The sequence below is a fragment of the Notechis scutatus genome, chromosome 1, assembly GCF_049901735.1.
Source record: "Notechis scutatus isolate UNSWTSFEM ecotype Mainland chromosome 1, rNotScu1.2, whole genome shotgun sequence".
NCBI lineage: Eukaryota > Metazoa > Chordata > Lepidosauria > Squamata > Elapidae > Notechis > Notechis scutatus.
Window position 1 is genome coordinate 115,066,078 of NC_142009.1, and position 14,176 is coordinate 115,080,253.

The window sequence follows — 14,176 nt, forward strand, 5'->3', positions numbered from 1 at the left end:
CTATTAAAAGAAACTACCTTTGAAGAACGTGTTTTCATCAAGAGACTTTCACTGACTATTAAACAACATCAAACAGCCAGCGAGTCTCTTTTTCCTATGGAGCATTCATTACCATATTACTTAGCAGTAAGTTTTGGTTGGTTTTAATGAAGCTTAGACAGGAGATGTTTCTTATTTTAGCCCAGGCATTTTGGAATTCATCTGTTTTGAGAATGTTCACAATTTGGAAAAGAGTACAAAATGTTCCACTGTCCTATTTCTTAATAAATAAATAAATAAATAAATAAAGAGAAAGATGCTCGCCGTGACATTACAGTATGAACCTCTTGCTTCGTCTTTGGAATGTGCGCCCAGGCCCCTGAACTACCATCAGGTACTACTTGTTCTTTTGATAAAATGCTGCTCTGCTTCTTCCTCTTCAATTAAATGCTTTGTCCTTGTTAGGGAAAGAAAGGAACATTGTATTTTTCTCCCAACCGCTCTACATTAAAAGCGAAGGTATTGATTGGCACCATATGACATTTCCTGAAGTTCTGGCTTCTTGGGTTTTTTCCCCCCTGTATTCAGAATCCCATGCTTGCTCCATTGCTTGAGAGAGAAATTAGAAAACAGCCTTTTGCAGCAGGAAGTATATGCTTTTTTTTCTTCTGTTTGTAGGACACTTGTTTCTCTAATCCAAGGGTCTTCAAACTCGGCAATTTTAAGACTTGTGGACTTCAACTCCCAGAATTCCTGGGCTAGCATGACTGGAGGAGGAATTCTGGGAGTTGAAGTCCACAAGTCTTAAAGCTATCAAGTTTGCAGACCCCTGCTCTAATCACTATTACAGGTAGCCCTCGAATTATGACAATTGGGCCTATAATTTCCGTTGCTAAGCAAGGCAGTTTGTAAGTGAGTTTTGCCCCATTTTTTTATCCTTTTTTTGTCACAGTTAAGTGAACCACTGCAGTCGTTAAGTGAACCACTGCAGTCGTTAAGTGAACCACTGCAGTCGTTAAGTGAATCTGTCTTCCCCATTGACTTTATTTGTGGAAAGTCAGCTGGGAAGGTTACAAATGGTGATCACAGGAACAGTGCAACTGCCATAAATGTATGCCAGGGGCCAAGTACCCGAATTCTAATCACATGACCATGGGGATGCGACAACAAAACTGGTCATAAGTCACTTTTTTCAGAAGTGTTGTAACTTCAGGCGGTCACTAAATGAAAGGTTATAAGTTGAGGACTACTTTTATTAATCCCACCAACACAGTGCTGTTTGTCTTTGCTTTTCTCCAGGGATGCGATATTGATGAAGATCGCCATCAATATTAGCTGCTTTGCGTGTTGTGCCTGGAATTCTATAACATGAAAATTGATATAGCAGATAAAAACCATTTTGGTGTGCTGTCTAGGCAGTTTGGTTCCCACTAACCTTCTGCTGCAATTCAAAGTGCAGATTGTCTCCTCTAAAGCTCAGATAAAAAGTCTCAAGTGATGGCGCTCCCACAACTTATGAGAGCTCTGCATGGCATGGGGCCATGTTACTTGTGAGACTCCCTAGCAATTTCTTTCCCACCAAATCCAACCTCCCTCTCTAATGATGCATTCAGAGAGAAAAGAAACACAATCTTCTCTTTGAATGCCTTTTGTCTTGTAATATTGTTTTTTTTTTTCTGCTAGCAATTATTTTAAATGGAGTGGTTTCACAAATGACAAAAAAGATAGGAAAAATGTTTCCATAGCTAAATAATCAGAGCCATGACTGGATCGTCCCTAAAATAAGTTTCCCAAAGGAAATGTTATTTATCTTCTCCTGCAAAATGGTATCTCAAAAGATGTTCTTCACACTTTGCTTATTCATATCCTGCAAGATATCTGACAAGATTAAATTCTTGGATGGCATCTTTCTATACCACGAAAATAATATTTAACAATATTTGTTTGTTTGTTTTACTGTGTCAATAGTTATATTCCAAATATACAGCTTGGCAGCAATATTAGAAGAATTGTGTTAAACTGCATTCCGAAGATATGAATTGTATGCCATGAATTTATCCATTTTAGACTTTTTGTGCTATCTTTATTCTCTTCAAAAAAAAAAAATCCTGGGAACTTTAACTTGATTGAAATACTATTCCCTCCTGCCCTTAGCAAATATTTATTGGCTGGATTCACACATCATATCAGGCATAGATTTGTTTAAATATGGATTGTTGAACAAATGATAGTGGCCTCATCTGGATCGCACAGATATACAATATGAATGCCAGGGCAACAGAAAGCCTTCCATTTGTCCTCCACAGGTTTTCAAAAAATTGATACTTGATCTTAATTTTAATGTAATTGAAATAGATAAGAGAGACAGGGACAGAGACAGAGACAGACAGACAGACAGACAAATAGGAATAGTAAGAATTACAAATAATTATAATTAAATTAAAATGAAATGAAATCAAATCAAATTTGTTTTTTTTTAATTTTGGCCTAATTTATAGTTTTTAGAAGGGGGAGATGAGATGGCCTTGGTATAACAATTTAGCATCAAGTATGGTCCACAAGAAATTGTGCAGACATCAAAGTAGAATGGTTAACACAGAACGCTCAACCAACAGCAAGCTGCATTAGAATTTAACATCATCTGTGAACCACAGTTCCTAGAATATAGACCTGTTATTGATACATTCAAAGGTGGATTTCTTTCCACTCACCGAAACTATTTGCTATTGCAACTGAGAAACTTTTAAACCAGGTGCTACATGAGCAAAGAATGTTATTGTATAACTCACATCCTTCACATTCAGATGGCCTGGAGGCTTTCTTAAATCCCAAGCCCTCTGAACAGCAATGATTCATTGTCAGCTAGCCAGCAAGTAATCTTTTGAGTCTGAGAATGTCCTTCTGATCTCTTAAAACTTGATCTTTTGCTGTCAGCCAAACATAATCCTGCAAACCATCTATCATTTGCTTCATCTTGGTAAAACCAGGGAGAACTTTATAGGTATTATATATGCCAGAGGAAGTATATGTTACTGTTTCTGAAGTAAAATCTGAATCTTGTTTAATTTAGTTTTAAGTAATTCAGTTTATAGCATACTTCCTTCCGCCCTTAAAGGTGTACATTTAAAATCTTCATTAGCTTTGGTGCAACTTGAAGAAGGATAAAGCACTCTCTGACATTTTGCTCCAGACAGTTGTTTTTTTCTTGGTGTGGATAAAATCTTGCAGACTGTACAAGATTTTAGACTTCTGGGCTTGTATAATTTCCCCCCCATTCAGATCTTGTCCAATCCTTAGAGACTGTTTGGACAAGTCCTTGCAATTTTCTTGATAAGGTTTTTCAGAGGTGGTTTGACATTGCCTTCTTCCTGTTTACACAATTGATGCAGCCTAAAAATCAGATGAACAGATGCACATTTACCATCATTGTGCCCCACTGCACAAATCTCTTTTACTAAGGTTGATTGCCTTAATTTGAAGTTGACACTATTTAGTGTTTCTAGAAACTTGACCTTGAGATAGAAGTCCCCAGATTTTGTTGTTAGGCCTGTGTTTTTCAAATGTGGCAACCAGAGTTGAAGTCCACAAGTTAAGTTGATGAGTTTGAAAAACAATGTGGTAAGCAATTAAATACATAGATTATTCTTTTTTAAAGAAAGAAAAGAAATTTGTTTTGGCCTAAGCAGGGCCAGAGTTTTTATGACTTCATTTCACCCTCATCACAATTGGAGCAGCCATATTTTGTGACCCCTCTAACTTCTATGATTGGAGAGTAGAAAGGAGAACTTCAAAGTAACCTTTGGACCATGTCAAGAACAAAGTTTGAATGGAGAGAACAAAACACAGGTAAAACTTGGTTAAAGCAGTCTGCCGTAACCACAAATTTTATGCAGAGTCCACTTTATATGAAATATTAAAGGCTTATCTGCACAGCCCAGTTGCCTCTACCACAACCCAATCAACAGAATGGGGTAGGCGACTGTTTTGGGAGAATAGAAACAGAGGATATTGTCCTTTATTAATACACCATTCAGTTCCAAACAACCTCAGAGCATGTTTCTTTGCTTACTTCAGAAGGATACAGTACACCTCCCTATTATGCTCCTCCAGTTAACAGTATAGGATTTCAGCCTGCTGTAGGCTAAGCTCTGCAGCTCATAGACTTCTCTGCAGAGCAAGAACTGCCCTTTCAATGGACCCAACACTTTCCATGCACTCTGATGCTTCAGAACTTCCCTATACCAAACTGCTGAAACAGCACAGGGGTTAAGAATTTTGTTTAGCATGGAGAAGGTTGCAACCCTGAAAGCCAGACTTTAAAAAAATAATACTGTGTTTCTTTTCTTAAGCAGATAACTTTCTCCTAGTCATTTTAAAAATATGTTTAAGAGTTTTGCACTTTACTGGTTTTACAATCACCTAAGGTAGAAGGGTTTCATTTTCAGATGCCAGAAAGCCCATAGTAAAAGCCCTATATTGAAAAATAAAACCCAACAAGCACAAACACATACACGCACAGAGGGGGGAAATTACCTGTACAATAAAATATGTTTTAAAATAAAGTTTCTCTTCAGCTTTTGAACTGGAGTCCTTCCATATGCTAAGGAAAGATCTTAATCATATGTTATTTAGCCACATGGACAAAGCAGTATTGTTATTAAAGTGTATGCTGGAATGTTTTTTTTTTTAAACAAACAAAAACAACCTGCTGTTGTGCCTACATGTCTGCATTTTTATTCTTTTTGTGTACATAAATTTACCTTGTTCATATTTGGGGGCAATTTTGAGAACCCATGCGCAGAAGAGGAAGTGATTGGCCACTGCTCTCCTAGAAGAGAAAGGCGGGAGGGTATAGCAACAAAAGATGATGCAATAGGAGGACATCACTGTCTGCAATCTATACCAAACACCTTGCAAACTGTTGACAAAATGTCTTCATCTGGATAGAATTTTCTTAAGCCAGTTTAGAGGCAAACTGGAATGAGCACAGGACAAGGCCAGCTTCAAATATAAATAAGGATGTCTCCTTGGTCTGAAAATAACCTAGATGCAAACACAGCCTAAATCAAAATCGCAGTCAAAACCATGTTGTAAAAATATGATATACATGTAATCCCTGCAAGGAAAGAAGAAAAAATCTCTCTCTTTTTTATGTAACAATAATACAGATTAGGAAAAATATAAACCAATATCAGCTCTGTAAAGATGTCGTTGCATGTAAGGGTATCTAATTATTTATGAAAGACAGAGCCTGCATTTTCATATTTAGAAAATGGGCTTCAATGATCACCTATTAGCCCTGCTTGAGATGCAGCAAACAAAACATGTTGTAAACAAAAATGGTAAAGTTTAAACCAGATGACCCATGAAACTGGACTGTTAAAAATTATTTTAAGATTATAATAATTTTAAGATGTTTTAAAATTAGAACCAGATATCTCAATCTTTTCATTCATTTCCCGCTTTTGCTGAAAATGTTGCAATGAAAGCAGCCTGGTAGGGCTGTCACCGGGAGTGGAAGAACCGCAGCGGGTAAGGAACAGATTGATCTCCTCAACCAGGAATTGGAATCCAGTTGGAATCTGTTTTCCAGAAAGTTATTTTTCTTTTGCAAAGAAAGAAGTAGCGGCATCTCTGAAAGAACAGAAAAAGGAATGCTTTTAATCTTTCCTTTTGTCTATAAATTGCTTAGTGCCATACACAAAAATCTACACAATACCATATAACACCTTATTGCAGATAAATTATTTTACTTTCACTGTACAATTTGAGCCACTTTATCCTCCTGAAATGCAAGCTTCATGCACAATGGAGAGAGGAAAGTGAGGAAATTGTTTGAGGCTTACCACCCTAGACTCCCGAGAGGTTGAAGATGGCACTCTTGAATTATTAGGATTCAAAACCAAATCAATGTGAAGTTGCCTCTTTTGATCAAATATTTACTTTTATGAAAAGCAAGAGCCAAGGGTAGGAGTCATATAATTCATAGTATAGAATATACAGAAAGGTTGGAAGGGATTTAGAGATTATCCTTTGGATCCACTATATTTTTCTGGTTCGATGATATGGACAGGAAAACCAGATTGGCTCAAAAAACAAACTGGAACTTCAGTTCTGTGTGGGACATGGATTAAGAGCTGTCATTGAGAGATGCAGCTCTGTCTCTCTCCTTTTGCAAAATATGCAGCTGCAGTCTGCTTTAGAGGAGTCCATCCAGACATGAATCCAACTAATGGTAGCCTAGTTCAGTACATATTTTGCCACCTTCTCTTTCAGAATCTCAGGGGAGACTTTGGTGAATTCTTTGTTGGAGTCAATATGTATATAACATGTTCACTGAATTCTCGTGGTCAATAAAATTGGTCATGCTATCCATAAAGATTCATTTGGCATTATTTATTCTTGAAAATTCTACAGTAACATCTCCCAAGCAAACCACTTGTTTAATCAGATGCTCCAGAGTTTTGACCTTAACGTAAATCTGATTTGTTTGTTGGTTCCCTAGTTTTCTTTATTTTTCCCTTTCTAAAGGTGATTTCATCTAGGGGTCAGCTATGTGGTACTGTAATATGAAGACAGCCTTATCTGAGCTTGGAAATACATGCATTGATAACCACCAGGACATGCGTGAGTTACAGAAAAGACATGGAAGTAATCCAGCAAGAAGGCAACCCACTTATAAGTTATTGCCAAGAAAACTACATGGCTATGAATGCATTGTATTTTACTCAAAGGAGACTATTTTATTTTATATTATATCCTGGAAAATTTTTGGATTGTTAAATTGCACTTTGACATGCATTTTGTAGTAAATAAGTCCTACTTAAACCAGAGTATTGATCAAATAAACACATAACACAGAATTGCACAGTAAATCTACTATTATTTAATCTTAAGGTTCTTTCAACAATACACGGAACTGAATTTTTATTACATTCAGAACTTTGCAGCCGTGAATACCATATGCTGGTCTTTCACTTGAGCTACAGCAGATAGCAGGAAAAACAACATGTGATGTTCTGAAAAATGTTTACCCTTGAAACTGAATTCACATTCAGTGCTTCCTGCTTGCTTCTGGTGAAAATAATTGTGCAATATCATAGATTATTTGACTTACAAACACATATTAAAATATTTTCTAGTTGAGCTTAGGGCTAATTTCAACAAACAAATACAGCAGCACAAAGAATCTGCTGCTTTCCTGAACCAATACCCTTTGCTCCAGCAAAGCTTTTCCTTTATTATCTACTTAAAAGTCTACATATGGGAAGCTGTAGGAGTAGTTGTTATGTACTCTGCTGGGCTAAGGCTTCTGTTTTGCCCACGAGTAACATACTAACAAGTAACAAGTATCACTATTGACCTTACCCCATTCCTAAGAGGCGTGCATAAGTGCACAATCATGCCTACTGTCCCTGTCCTATTGTCCCCATTTATTTGTACCTATTTTCTGTATTCTTACTCATATTTATACTTATACCTATTATCTTATAAGTAATTGACAAATCAAATAAATAAACCTGCAGTAGTTTCAGTTCATATAAAGAGGAAATAAATAAGACTGAGTGTAAATAATAAGCAGCATATGCCGCTTGTTTTTACCCCATCACAAAAGCTCATAGGGTCATATATTCATTATCCTGTAAGCCCCCATATCACTCTTCGCTGTTTTAAAAAACTATGCCAGCCTTCTTTAACTTGGTACCTTCTAGTTGTGCTGGAATAACAGCTCTCAACATGGAGCCCTAACAAACCAGATTGAGTGAAGTGCCCTACATAATTCAGCTGCTAGAATCAAACATCTCCAAAAAAAAAAAAAAAAAAACCCATGGTGTAGCACCACAGGGATCATCTAGTATGAGCCTCAGGCTTGCATGTGATTCCAATTCTATCTTCCTTTGTACTCGAGAAAAGAGAAAAAGTTGAAAGCTTCTTGCTGTGGCTTTGAACTAACCATGAGAGAGCTGAAAAGTAGAATCGCCTTGTTCTAGTAATAGTTAAGAAACAAAGATCTGGAACCATGGTTTGCTCCTAGTTTCTTTTGGACATCACTGGAAATAGCAGTTTGTTCAGCCTTGCAGAAGGCAATTTCCTTCTTTGTGCGTGAAGCCAAAGGTGGTACAAACAACCACAATGCTCCCAAACTGCTTGTTCATAAAATACTGGCTTGTGGGTTAGCACCACTTATATCTACCGTATATGCCGGCGTATAAGACGACCCGGCGTATAAGACGACCCCCCAACATTTCCACTCAAAATATAGTTTGTTATATACTCGCCCCCTCTTCCGCACGCCTTCCACTTTTGCACTTTTTTTTTTTTTGAGGCACTTTTGTCTACTGTGGAAGCGAATCCCGTGAAGCCGAAAGGAGCAGCCAGCCTTCTCCCAGCTCCCAAGGAAGCAGGCTCGCACCACCCGGGCTCCGCTGAGGTATCCGGCTGGGGCTGTCAGGAGTTGTTACCGCTGGCGCGGCTCAGCGCGGCTCCAGTCCTGCGTTGCCTCGGGAAGGAAAGGCAAAAGGAAGAGCCGCGGCTTTGCCTTTCCCTTCCCGAGGCAACGGGACTGGAGCCGCGCCAGCGGTAACAACTCCTGACAGCCCCAGCCGGATACCTCAGCGGAGCTCGGGCGGTCACGAGCCTCATTTCCTTGGGAGCTGGGAGAAGGCTGGCTGCTCCTTTCGGCTTCACGGGATTCGTTTCCATGGTGCGCAAAAGTGCCTCAGCCGTGGGCAGCCGCAGTGCTTCCCAATTACTATTTGCCGGCGTATAAGGCGACCTGGCATATAAGACGACCCCCCCAATTGGAGGCATCTTTTTCAGGGCAAAAAAGTCGTCTTATACGCCGGCAAATACGGTATATAAAACCAATGTATCTCAGGTAGGGAAAGCCATTCATTTCTCTGAATAGGCTCATCAAGGATTCCACCTCTCAATGCATAAGATAAAACTTACTGAGGCAAAATGAGTGGGGTTTGCAAAACTATGCTGCTGTGTGTTTGCTTTTTTAGGTGCACAATACCATTCCCCTTCCACCCTGCTTTTCTCCTCGCGCTGCCACTTGCTATTAGATGCTTCCTGAGTCTTTAACTGTATTTTAGAGAAACTTTGTATGTTCCTTGAAGTGATTTTTCTGAAACATTATGAATTATTCTACTAATTTCAAAAATTCCCCCTACCTTGAACTTGCTGATATTGCTTGCTTGTGGAAGTGTGACGCTATTATATCTAAAGAAGAAAAAGTATTTGTTAGACTACTATCTGTACATATAGGAAATATGTAGGAAATAGACTAGCTGCTTTACCCACCAATTGTTTAAATTTCTATTTCCTACAGGGACTGTTTGACAAATACCAGACAAGCCTCATTAGAAATATTATATTTTCTGGAAAAAAAGTACTGCTTCAATGCTACAATTCCAAATTTTATTCTAAAACCAGATACATTTTTATCTTTTTTGCTAGTTTATCTATAACTATTTATTTATTTAATTTTGGACTGTAACCCCCTATAATTCCCAGTCAGTATGATCAATGTCAGTAGTAGTCAGGAATTATGAGAGTTATTCTCCTAGTACATTAGAAGTCTGAGTGGGTTAAGGTATATGAACTAATGAAAAGGGTTAATGAAATGAAGAAACCTTAAAATATTGACAATTAACCATTTTTATCAGGTAAGTAAACATTAACAATTGATCTAGGTTCTCAATTTCCCTTTATTTAATTGATTAAACAAATTTATATGGCCACCTAACACACACCCAGAGACTTTGAATTAGGAGGCAATTTTATTCAGGTTCTTATTTGAAAAAAAAAGGTCTACAAGATATTTCAAAACTATTTTTAAAACAGCATTAGAGGAAGGAACAAAGTATAAAAGCTAATATAATTAATATCCATGTGGGAAATTGTTATTCAATGTGTTATTGTAACCATTTTAATACCCTTCTAAAGAAGAATAGTACATGTATAGAACCATATCCCTGATATACTTTAAAATTCTGTGTTATAGTAAAGGTTGCTGTGAAGCATCCCATTACATTATAAGCAAGTCTGTTCTAATCCAGAATGCATACACAAGCTAATTACACAACTTCCTGTCATATCTGACACTAAAAGCTTTTATTTCAGGAATTCTGCCATGTTTATACAGACTTCCAAGTGCTTTAAGAGAGGCTTAATCTGCCTGATTCCAGATGTTTGTTAATGAAAAGTATAAGTTATTTTAAAACTTTTTCACAATTTTCAGTTTTCACATTTTATATTTTAAAATATTGTTACAAAAGTTTTATACTTCAAAACAGGATTGATATATTCCAGCTGAAACACTGCCATTTGTATTTAATTACAGATATAAATATGAGTTATAAATAAATGCACAGAAAACCATTATTGGCACTATTTGTAGTACCATTGTTATTTTTTTAACTTCATCTATTCCTAGATGTTCTTAGGATATTAAACAAATGGAAAGATGGAAATTGTTTGTCTTTAGCTGAATTAGGTTTCATGATAATGCTTTGTTGGTCATAATTTGTATTCCAGAGTAGCATTTTGTGAGATGGGCAGCTATACAAATTTGATGAATAAATAAATGTTAATGTTGTTCTGCTTCTATCAAAATGTCTCAATACCAGACATTTCCATGTCCCATATACTGTATAGCTAAAAGGAGACATGAACAGATTCAAAAGGATACAATGTTTATGTTCCTAACATCTGCAAATTTGTAGGCATGTTGCACTTTCTAGTCCTTGGATGTAACAAATGTATCCATAATTTGGTTATGAAATGTCATTGTTGTTAAAACTATTTTACATTTTACAGAATAGAGAACAGGCCATATCTTTAGGCTGTTTTCACAAAACAAAAACTTGGCATAATTCAGTACTAATCATTTTGGAGTCAACAGTTTCTAAAAATATTATCTTCCTGTCCAATTCAAACTAATTTTTCACCAAAAAACAGGTGGGCAATACTTTGGAAGCCAAGGGCTGGACTTAGTGTTGGCAGGGAGGAATTCAGAGTGCAAAACAGGCAAAGCTACATCACAAATGTGGTCAGCGCATAGTTTGGAAGCAATTGCAAAAAATGATATTATGCCAGTCTTAACCCTTACACTGCAATTTTCATTTATTTCCTAAATATCCACAAAAGCAATTGCTCATCTCATAAATGCAAGAGAAATATCAATGGGCAATCTACAAGCATAGAAGAATCAGAAAAAGCAGATGGCAGTATCTGGCTGACCTACTTTGGCCTCAAAAAGTAGGCAGAGTCAGATCGTCACCTGGAAGCCTAGTTATTACTTCTATGGGAAACCTGAAGAGAATTCAAAGGATGTAGACTAGTTGGAGAATCAAGTTAACATGGCAAGAGAGAGTGGCAAACCAATTCCACATTGTTGCCAAGACAAAGCCTTAACTATAGCCATGGCTATAGCTACCAGAGGTCAAACTTGATGCAAGAAGCAGTAGTAGCAATAGCTTAATTATGTTACCGCTAAACATCATTAGCCAATTTGGTGTAGTGGTTAAAGCAGGGGTGTCAAACTGGCAGCCCACAGACCAGATGCATCACGCACAGGCCATGCCCACCCCAGCTCCAAGAAGGGAAAAATCATGGAACATCACATGACAGCAACATGACGCAGCGAGTTTGACACACGTGGGTCAAAGCATCAGGTTAAAAACTAGGAGACAGTGAGTTCTAGTCCCATTTGCAGTACAAAACCATTTTTGGCTGACCTTGGGCCAGTCACATAGGTACAAGAGTATCTTTATATTATCTGTTGTTTTTTTTTTACATTAAAAAGATATAGGCAAAAGGCCCAGGCAAAATTACATACATAACAGTGATCCAGGCTCAGATGTGGCTAATTTATAACTCATATTATCTTGCAACAACTCAGCCAATGTATTTAATATACAGTATATTGTGTGAATCTAGGCAACTAGATTAGTTCAGTAAACAAAAATCCTACAAAAAGATCTTGACTATGTATCCGAATGGTCAAACAAATGGCAACTTCAAATCTCAACAAATAAATGCTCTGTCTTACATATTGGCAAAAAAAATCAGAAAATAAAATACAAGCTGAATAGTCAAGATCTTGTTGATGACCCAAGCTCTGTAAAGGACCTTGGAATACTCACCTCTAATGATCTAAATGCTAGAGCACACTGCAACTACATAGCCAAAAAGGCATTAAGAGTTGTTAACCTAATCCTACGTAGCTTTTTCTCTGGTAATATCACACTACTAACCAGAGCATACAAAACATTTGCTAGACCAATACTCGAATACAGTTCATCAGTCTGGAACCCACACTACGTATCTGATATTAGCACAATTGAGAAAGTCCAGAAATATTTCACAAGAAGAGTTCTCCACTCCTCTACTCGCTGTAGAATACCTTATGCCACCAGACTTGAAATTCTAGAACTAGTAAACCTTGAATTACGCCGTCTTCGGTCTGACTTAAGCATGGTATACAAAATCATACATTGCAATGTCCTACCTGTCAATGAATACTTCAGCTTCAACCATAACAACACAAGAGCACACAATAGATACAAACTCAAAGTAAACCGCACCAAACTTGATTGCAGGAAATACGACTTCAGCAATAGAGTGGTCAATGTCTGGAATACTCTACCCGACTCTGTAGTTTCTTCCCCAAACCCCAAAAACTTTAACCTTAGACTGTCTACTATTGACCTCACCCCTTTCCTAAGAGGTCTGTAGGGGGCGTGCATAAGCGCACCAACGTGCCTACCGTCCCTGTCCTATTGTTTCTCTTATTCTTTTATTTTTCTTATATGTAACCATTTCATGTATTCACAACTATGTATACATTTATACTTATTATCTTGTAAACAATTGGCAAATCAAATAAATAAATAAATAAATAAAAATAAATAAATAAATAAATTTGTTTTATTCCTTTCAACCATGTCCTATTCTTAGAGACTGCCTGGATGTATCCCTGGAGTTTTCTTGGCAAAGTTTTTCAGTAATGGTTTACCATTGCCTCCTTCCTAGAGCTAAGAGAAAGTGACTGGTCCAAGATCACCCAATTGGCTTTGTGCCCAAGACCTCATGGTCTCCCAGTTTCTAGACTGGTGTTTTAATCACTATACCAAATTGGCTTATGATGTTTAACAGTAACATAGTTTAGTACAAACTCAGCCATTGCTACTACTGTTTCTTGTATCAAGTTTGACCTCTGGTGGCTAGTCATACCTTTATCCTGGCAACGATGTGGAATTGGTTTGCCTCTCCCGCCATGTTTACCTGACTGAGAAGCCAAGTCAAATAATAAACCTGTCTGTCCAGGACCTGTGACCCATCTTAGTGTGACATACGTGAATTACTGTCTACATGCTGTGTAGATGATAGATCATTAAAGACAGAAACTGGGCTATCAATCAAGTTTTTTTTTAAATTGAACATTGTTTAGGGAGTGGCCAGATACATCAATTGAATAAATACTTCACAATGATAGGGTCATGAGGCACTAGAAAATAATTTTCACATAAATCCATATTAATTCATTAAAGAAGCAAACATTGTTTCTCTATGGAATACTATAAGACTAATTACTTACATGCTTTTAACTATTCAAAATGTCAATCATAATGAGTTCACCCAGCATAGTTGGGAGGTCACTGCATGGTAAAAACTGATCTAGAGGCCTTAGGCCAACTACAGTTCCAGGACTTTAAAAAAAATCAGAAAAATGTTTTAGTTATAATCTTACTTCTATTTTAATAGGTGTAGTCTAAGCCGAACTAAATCAAGACTTCGTCAGTTTATTGTGCGTCTTGTACTCTTTAATACGAAGTATAACCATAACTGTGAAGCTTTTCAGAAATAATACTGCTTGGTGAGTATATTAGCTTTAAAAAAAAGTCCAAAATTAAATCAATAATTCTACACCTATTTTATAAAATATTTATTTTAGGACGACTTTCGTTCAGTTTTCTTCCAAAATCTGTAATTTGCTTCGGAAGCAACTTGAAAAAGAGACTCTCTTCGCCTAACATTATAAAGCCTGTTTTTACATATCGTCGACCTTTTAAAATTTCCGCAAACGAAGCTCTTCCCGTATTATTTTACTCCGAAGGTTTAAACCACCACTTTCATTCCTGAAATCCAGGCTCCTCTGTGGCGGATTTAAATTCCACCCCGGAAGTCG

General features: G+C 37.2%; 1 long non-coding RNA gene across 1 annotated transcript; it reads right to left on the bottom strand.

The window, feature by feature from the left end:
• Positions 1-5,368: 5,368 nt before the first annotated feature.
• On the bottom strand, positions 5,369-14,145 carry LOC148132953 (uncharacterized). The gene is made up of 4 exons (XR_015745374.1): positions 14,054-14,145; positions 13,586-13,697; positions 9,156-9,204; positions 5,369-5,613 (listed from the first exon to the last, which is right to left on the bottom strand). It is a non-coding gene; the product is annotated as an uncharacterized LOC148132953 (long non-coding RNA).
• Between the last annotated feature and the right edge of the window lie 31 nt (positions 14,146-14,176).